The sequence below is a fragment of the Lactuca virosa genome, chromosome 2 (genome assembly GCF_052849685.1).
Source record: "Lactuca virosa cultivar CGN04683 chromosome 2, Lactuca_virosa_CGN04683_v6, whole genome shotgun sequence".
In the NCBI taxonomy this organism is placed as follows: domain Eukaryota; kingdom Viridiplantae; phylum Streptophyta; class Magnoliopsida; order Asterales; family Asteraceae; genus Lactuca; species Lactuca virosa.
Genome location: NC_136427.1, coordinates 174,891,859 through 174,901,001, shown reverse-complemented (window position 1 = coordinate 174,901,001; position 9,143 = coordinate 174,891,859). Strand labels below are relative to the sequence as shown.

At 39.1% G+C, this 9,143-nt stretch overlaps 1 pseudogene; it reads right to left on the bottom strand.

The window, feature by feature from the left end:
- Positions 1–6,441: 6,441 nt before the first annotated feature.
- On the bottom strand, positions 6,442–6,810 carry LOC145157981 (putative mitochondrial protein AtMg00820 pseudogene; annotated as a pseudogene).
- Between the last annotated feature and the right edge of the window lie 2,333 nt (positions 6,811–9,143).

The window sequence follows — 9,143 nt, the reverse complement described above, 5'->3', positions numbered from 1 at the left end:
TTCGTCCCGGAATCATGCATCAGCAAACAGATGTGGATAGTGACTCATCATGCCACTTTCTGTCTCCCAGGTGAGGTTCGGCCCATTCGTATGTTTCCAATGCACAAGCACTAAGTCGACCATCTTGCATCGTAACTTCTTAGTCTTACAGTCAACAATTGCCTCGGGCTCTTCGATTAGCCTCATATTTTCATCCATCCTTAATTCTGAAATTGGAATTATGTTGGGAACTTCTCCTATGAACTTCCTCAAATAACATATATGCAAAGTGTTATGAATACCATCTAGTTCTTCTGGTAGTTCTAGCTTGTAAGTGTGCTTCCCAATCGTATGAAGAACTTTGAATCGTCCAATAAACCTTGTACTCAACTTTCCTCTCTTTCCGAATCTTATAAGTCCCTTCCATGGTGAGACTTTAAGGAAAACGGAATCTCCAACTTCAAATGTCATCGGTTGTCTTTTCTTGTCAGCATACCTCTTTTGACGATCTTGAGCTGCTAACATCCTTTCCCTAATCACCTTTAGCTTTTCAACAGTCTGATGGACTATCTCGGGTCCCATAAACTGCTTTTCTCTAGCCTCAAGCTAACAAGACGGCGTACAACACTTCTGTCCGTACAAAGCTTGATAAGGTGCAATCTTGATGCTCGAGTGGAAACTATTATTGTAGGAAAACTCTACCAGGGGTAAGTGTTTATCCCAGTTACCTTGGAACTCTAGGGTACATGCTCTTAGCATATCGTTAATTGTTTGAATCGTTCTTTCGCTCTGACCATCAGTATGTGGATGGTACGCTGTACTTAAACACAACTTCGTACCCATTTCCTCTTGTAGACTTCTCCAAAACCTTGACGTGAAACGACTATCACGATCTGATACAATTGTTAGAGGAACACCGTGAAGTCTTACTACTTCCTTCACATAAGCATTTGCAAGCTTATCCATATACCATCTCTCATTGGCTGCTATGAAGTGTGCACTCTTAGTGAAACGATCCACGACTACCCAAATCATGTCATGACCGTTCTTCGTTCTGGGCAGTTTAGTCACAAAATCCATGGTGATGTCATCCCATTTACCTATGGGTACAGGTAAAGGTTCTAAACTCCCATATGGTTTCTGATGTTGTGCCTTAACTCTTGCACATGTTACACACTCTGCCACATACTTTTCAACATCGAGCTTCATTGTCGGCCACCAGTAGTAGGGTTTTAGATCCCTATACATCTTTGTGTTGCCGGGATGAATCGAGTACATGGACTTATGAGCTTATTCCATCAGAAGATCTCTTACTCCTCCCGTCTTAGGTACCCAAATCCTATCTTGGAATACCTTCAATCCTTGATTATTTGTACTGAACACTAACGTTTTTATCCAATCGTTCTGCCTTTCGATCATTTTTCTCTAAAGCTTCTTCTTGAGCTTTCTTAATGCTTTCCACAATCGTTGAGACAACTTCAGTTCTCAATGTTCTTGGCCTTTTACTTTCAAGGTTTACCTTCCGACTTAGAGCATCAACTATAACATTTGCTTTACCAAGGTGGTAAAGTATCTCACAGTCGTAATCCTTGAGTAACTCTAGCCAGCTTCGTTGCCTCATGTTTAATTCCTTTTGATTAATGAGATACTAGAGACTCTTATGATCAGTGAAAATTTTGCACTTCGTGCCATAGAGATAATGCCTCCATATCTTTAGGGCAAAGACTACCGCTGCCAACTCCAAATCATGAGTGGGGTAGTTCTTTTTATCCTCTTTCAATTGTCGAGATACATATGCTATCACCTTTTCTCTTTGGGTTAGAACACAACGTAACCCAACTCCAGATGCATCGCTATAAACTGCGAGGTCTTCAACTCCGTCGGGTAAGGAAAGAATTGGTGCTTCATACAACTTCTTCTTTAGCTTCTTGAATGCTTCTTCATACTTCTCATTCCATGTATACATAACTCCTTTATGGGTCAAAGCTGTCAATGGAGCAGCTATCGAAGAAAAGCCTTGGATAAACCTTCGGTAATATCCAGCTACTCCTAGAAAACTTCGAATCTCCGTGGGACTTTTTGGTCATTCCCACTTCATCACATCTTCAATCTTCGTTGGGTCAACCATTATCCTTTCTTGGTTAACCACATGACCCAAGAATTGGACTTCTCGAATCCATAAATCACATTTGGATAACTTTGCATACAGCTTCTCCTTCTTCAACACTTCTCATAGATGATTTCCATGCTTCTCCTGGCTTTTTGAGTAAATCAGAATGTCATCTATGAACACTATTACAGATTTAACGAGTAATGGTTTACAAACCCTATTCATTAAATCCATAAATGCTGCTAGAGCATTGGTTATTCCAAACGACATAACCAAGAACTCATAGTGTCCATATCTTGTTCTGAACACAGTTTTCTCAATATGCTACTCTCTCACCTTCAGCTGATGATATCCTGACCTAAGATCGATCTTTGAGAAATAGCTCGAACCTTGCAGCTAATCGAACAGGTCATCAATCCTTGGCAATGGTTACTTGTTCTTTACTGTTACCTTGTTCGGCTCTCTATAGTCTATGTACATCCTCATGCTTCCATCCTTCTTCTTTACAAATAACACCGGAGCTCCCCAGGGTGATGAACTAGGTCTAAAAAAACTGTTGTACAACAACTCCTGAAGTTGCATCATAAGCTCCTTCATCTCTGTCAGTGTTAATCGGTATGGTGCTTTTGCTATTGGTGTTGATCCTGACAACAAGTCTATTCGAAACTCTACTTGTCTATCAGGTGGTAATCCAGGAAGATCTTCGAGAAAGACTTCCGGATAGTCACACACCACTGGTATTCTTTGTATCTCCTTCTTCTCCTTCTTTGCATCGATTACAAATGCCAAGGATGATGTGCATCCTTTAGACAAACATTTTCTGGCTTTCATCTGGGAAATGATTCCAGAATTCAATCTGCGTTTGTCCCCGTACACCATAAACGACTCTTTCCCAGGTGGGTTTACTCTTACTATCTTCTTCTTGCATAGTATCTCGGCATCGTTGACGCTAAGCCAATCCATTCCTAGTACGATGTCAAAACCATTCAACTCAATGGGTAACAGCTCCTCATGGAATTCATTCCTGAAGCGACATCTGCTACATCATTTGCGGCTTCCAGTGTCATCTGGAATGCTCTTGCTTTTGGCTTTTGGCTTCGGGCAGCCCTCGAAATCTGCCCTTCTTCATTACACCCATAACATACCTTCTTGTTGAATGTGCACTCTTTGGCATAATGCCCAGACTTTCCACACTTAAAACAAGTAACCTCCCCATCACATTTTCCATAATTCTTCTTTTTTCAATTCTCGCACCACTTCGCTTTACCCCCCTCCTCCTCCAAATTTCTTCGAACCAGAATTTGAGAATTTGGTCTTCTTGTTGGACCTTGAAGATCCAACAAACTTCCTTTTCTCTCCAACCTCAGCTCTCTCTAGACCCTTATCCCTTATCTGGGTCTCAACATTCTTAGCTGTCCAGATGACGACTTTCAAGGTGGCTGCTTATTTGACCATTGGACCAAAGTCCGTTGGCAATCCGTTAGCAAACCTCTCTAGCATTGAGAGTTCATGCTTGTCACTCTGAAAAGTTACATGCCAGTTCTAATATCGTAGCCAAACGTTTAGAAATCTGAACACATAAAGTTTCCAGATCCGGTCGGCAATAGACCATAGATCCAATCAAATAATACCATATAAGGAATCTTTATAGCTATAACATAAATAATTTAGCACATAAAAGCATTTTAGGCATCTTTCCTAAAATAAGCTAGTGCATGTGTCTAAAATATAGTAGACACTCATCTCACAATCATCGCTTAGCATTGTAAGTTTAAGTCTAGAAATCCTACAAATTCCTAGTTCGCTTAAACTAATGCTTTGATACCAACTGTGACATCCCCATTTTCACGGCCCGAAAATACCGATTTGTTTATGCTTTGTTTGAAAATTAGAGTAACCTCATAAAGAAAAGTGTTGCGGAATTTGTTCCCAAAAGAAAATATGATAAAGATTTATCAAATAATTTCTGAAGAAATGTATTTCATTATATTAAAACCTCGGGATGTCATTATCAATACAGATTAAAAGCATACACAGAACAACATAGGCCTTACAACATTTATTTATATCTACTGGCCTACAATCCATAATCCATCATCAAGTCATCCAACTATGCTCTTGTGCCACTACCTATAATACAAGAAACTGAGTGGGTCAGGCTTGGGAGCCTGGTGAGCACATAAGGTTTTCAACCCACAATAAATAAGTTTATTAATTTCATTAAACCAAACAACCCGATTACTCGTTCCCGTTATCCTCACTTTACGTCCCTAAAACACTTATCATAAGGGACCTAGCCTAAGGATTATCATCGGGATGGACACTAGTGCGAAGGGGGTTCCTCAGCAATAAATGTCCGTAAGTCAACCATGAGGGGGATGGAGTACACCGGTGAACACATCGTTCACAAACACCTACAGGTTGCGAGCCTGGTAGCGTTCCACTGGACTGTCTAGAATAGTCCGTGGTCGTCATCTATACTCCGCTAGATTACTGGATCATCGTCAACATCGAGGCCTCTCATTGTTTTATTTCATCACACACCAACTATTACATCTACCCATGTTTTACCCAACATATTTGTAGATCTAAAATAAATATACAGTTTAAATCATTTAAAACATGTATAAAACGTTCATCCAACATAGATATCAGGTAAACAAATAATATGCACCCATATCACGTAATTTATATAAAATACTTCATATCTATGTGTAAGATCAAAGTAACTATGCACTCACTTGTTAAAGTGATGACTCGAAATTCGAGCAGCGCTTCGCTTCTTAACAATATGATTTCCTTCAACGAAACCTAGTATTATTACCACTAGATTTTAGTCTAATATTTATTGCAACTAATTATTAGTCTAGATTCATCTACTTCCTGATCTATCAAGTAAGGAACAACCAGGTAGGATAATATCGAAGGTAGGGTCCGTTTGGTATACGAAGTATATTGTTTGGAAATCTCACTTTAAACACCTCACAAAATCACAGCCTAGACATCATCCCCATAAGTAGATCAATCAGTATAACGACTTTGAATCACTGATTAATCTTATTTATAGGTTCATAATAACGATATTATTTTAAATATAAGCTATATTTAAAGTAGGGTAGGCGTATCTCACTTACAGCGGGTTTTGCTAAAAACCGGGGTCCGCTGGAGCAGAGCTTCTGAGCTGAAAAGCTCTTTTTCTCGGAGCCTTCGGGTGCTCTGGGGCTTTCCTCTAGCACATTGAGGTTACTAGGTATTTATAGGGGTGTTGGGAGTCTAGAGAGAAGTTAGAGAGAGAAAGAAAGGCTTATGGTGTGAAGAAAATATGAAGAATTCATCCTTTATTTATAGGGGTTTGATCATAGAGTAGGCCCTAAGTTTCGTCCATATCTTCTGCGTACGAGATACGTTTTCTATGTTCTTTATATCCACGCGTTGGTATTTACGAGTATCCCTTTGAGGGGAGTAATGAAGTTCAAGAAGCAGATTGTGAATCCAACACGTTTCAGCAGCAACATTCGCTACTCCATGATATTCAGCTTCTGCACTAGACCGAGATATAGTATGCTGACGTTTGGAATACCTAGATAAGAGATTGTACCCCAAAAAACATAGTACCCAGATGTAGACCGACGAGTGACAGGGAAACCGGACCAATCAGTATCATAATATGCAATGATATCACAAGCTGATGAGCTAAAAAGTTGAAGCCCATGACCCGTTGTGCCACGTATGTAACGAAGGATACGATTGAGTGTTGTAAAGTGTGGTTTGCGGGGGTCATGCATATATAAATAAATCTGTTGAACAACATATGTAATGTCTTGCCTAGTGAATGTAAGATGGTGCGGGACGGTTTGCAGAAAAATCAGCAGGAGTGCGGGACGGTTTGCAGTTAAGCATAGAAGCTCTCTCAAGTATCTCAGTAGCATACTTTTGTTGAGATAAAAAAGACCATATTTGGATCTAGTAGCCGAAATGCCCAAGAAATAATGAAGATCACCAAGGTCAGTCATGGAAAACTCAAAACTGTGGATGGATGTAATGCAAGATAGTAGTTGTGGAGAAGATCCGGTGAGAATTATATCATCGACACACACGAGCAAGTAAGCTATGTGAGCACCATGTCTGTAAATAAATAGTGAAGAATCACATCTGCTATGAACAAATCCAAAACGTGAGATAAACATAGCAAACCGTTGAAACCAGGCATGAGGAGCCTGTTTGAGACCGTATAGAGATATCTGAAGTAAGCAAACGTGATCAGGACGAGTAGAATCTTTGGATCCAGGAGGTTGCTGCATGTAGACGGGTTCTTGGAGAAAAACATTTTTGACATCAAGTTGTCGTATGGTTCACTGATGAGTGATAGCAATGTTGTGAACAGTCCTGATAGTAGTAGGCTTCACAACTGGGTTGAATGTGTCATCACAATCAATACCAGGTCTTTGATTGCGACCATTAGCAACAAGTATCGCTTTGTAGCGAGATAAAGAACCATCTGCATTAAAATTCCTTTTGAACAACCAAATACAGTTAATAACATTAGTAGCAAGTGGTCGAGGTACAAGAACCCAAGTTTTGTTAGAGATAAGTGCAGTAAATTCGTCAGTCATCGCTTTTAGCCAATTGGGATCATTAAAGGCTTGAATGTAATTTTTAGGAATAGGAGAAGATGAATCAATGTGGATGTTAAGTTTCTGAATGCGCTTATGAATGCCCATTTTTGCACGTGTCACCATGGGGTGATGAGATAGAGAAGAATCAACGTTAGGTTAGGGAGTGGATGGGATGGAGGTGGGTGAGAGGGGAAAGGAAATGGATGTATCCAAAGGGGTCGATTTGGGTCTAGGAGAAGTCGGCGATTGAGAAGATAAAGGGATGGGGTTCGGAGTATTTGATGTAGAGGGGGTCGACGAGGAAAGAGAGGGAGTCTCATCGAGGATAGAGTGGTGACTAGGAAGGGAGGTTTCGTGAGGAAGACCTCTGACAACATTATTATCGAGAAAGGTATAGCATGGTGCGACATTGGGAGTCATAGAACCAAAGGGAACACAGGTTCGTCAAACAAAACATGATGGGATATGATAATTTCTGGAGTGTCTAAATTTAGGCATCTATACCCTTTTTTATTAGATGGGTACCCAAGGAAGACACAGAGTGGATCTAGGGGATATTTTATGAGATGTGGAAATGTGTGGAAAGCATAAACAACCGAATACACGAATATGGAAATATGAGGGTTGTTTGTGATATAATTTATGATAGGGAATGTCATTGTGTAGGGTGGTGGTAAGTAATATATTGAGAAGATGTGTGGCCATGTGAAGAGGTTCAACCTAATAGGTTGGAGGCATGCAAGCATGAAATAGAAGCGTACGAACGACATTATTAATGGTGCGGAGCATACGCTCAGATTTTCAATTTTTTTGAGAAGTTTAGGGACATGAGAAACACATTAAAATGCTATTTTGAGCAAATAATTGATGAAACCGGTGATTGTCATATTCACCACCATTATCACATTGAAAGGATTTGATGTCAGTTTGAAATTGATTTTTAACTAGAAATTGGAGTCATTTATGCTTCATTCGAAATCGATATGATGCTTTCTTCAGGGTAAGAGAAAAGCATATATACTCAACTAAGCTACTGGAAATGATGATCGACATTACAATCACTCAAAGAAGGGATCTTCGAAATTTAATTCAAGAATTATGGATGAAGTGACTTGGTGGATCACTATTAGAAATGCGATTTTTAAGCAACCAAGTTCGTCAATAACAATCCTTAAAAGAGATTGCAACTACGATCACTTAGAGGGGGATTATGGAAATAAGAAGTGAACTTCGCCAACCGAGAGTTTGCCGATCGAGGCTCTAGTCAACCGAGGCATTTAGCCAACCGAAGTTACTACCTAGAGACTCTCATTACGTGAACCAAAGACATCAATCGTAGTTGTTGGACTTATTTTTATAGGCACCAGTGTATCAAATAAAATATCATTTACATTGAACATATAGTACACCTAATATCTTTGGTTGTACTATTTATGATGTAACTTTATTGTCTTGTATTAGTTGTATTATCCTTGTTATAACTTTATTTTCCCTAAATGCATTAAGAGGATTCTTTATAAATTGGTGATCTACCCTATAATATAAAATTCGGGTTTTTCACATATATTAAGTAAACCTTTCTCCAAGTTATCATCTTACTAATCCTCACGAAATTGGTTTCTCCCACTGCTTGGTAAATCATGAATAGTGACTTCTTGTGTTTCTTTTTATTATTTTTCACTTAGAGATTTTATTGTGCAATCCAAACGATTGGTGTTTCGAGTTCATTAAAGCCATCCTCAACCACACTCCAAAGATCTCGAGAGTCAAAAATAACACTTTCATTTGAATACTCCATTGGTTATTGTCACACCCCCAAACCAAGGATGGCGGAAACGTCCGGGGGTGGAGGACTTCATGTATAGTATCACAACAACGAGTATAATAGTGCTCAAAGTAAATACAATCATCATAAATATAATTGAAAAGGTTACACCATAGTATATGTTTACATGTTTCAAAATCAATTACATTATGATGACAAAATGAACTGTTTGACGATTTAACGTCCCATCCTCAAAATGCTGTTGGTTTCCTGTTTTACTGATTTCCTGAGAATACAAGTAGTTTTGAAAAGTGTCAACAATTAAGTTGGTGAGTTCATTAGAGTTTTGTTTGAGAAAGAAACCGTTTTCCTTGTAAAAGCGACAGAGTATGTTTCCAGAAAATCCAATATTTTCTTTGTTAAGTATGAAATGAATGCTCCTATGTTATGCGATAATGAACCCTAGAAAGACCCGTAGTTTCCTTCTATAATCGCCCAGTACATATAACTTATATAAAATTGAAGTTAAATAAACCGTCGAATATAATGGGTCTGCCCTAGGTCCACAACCAAACAAGGAACAGTAAGTAAGGCGGGCCCACCAATTCTAAGTCGATTTTGAGTAGATTCTTATATAACTCTAGCATATACACTTAGCAATTATAGGTAAAGT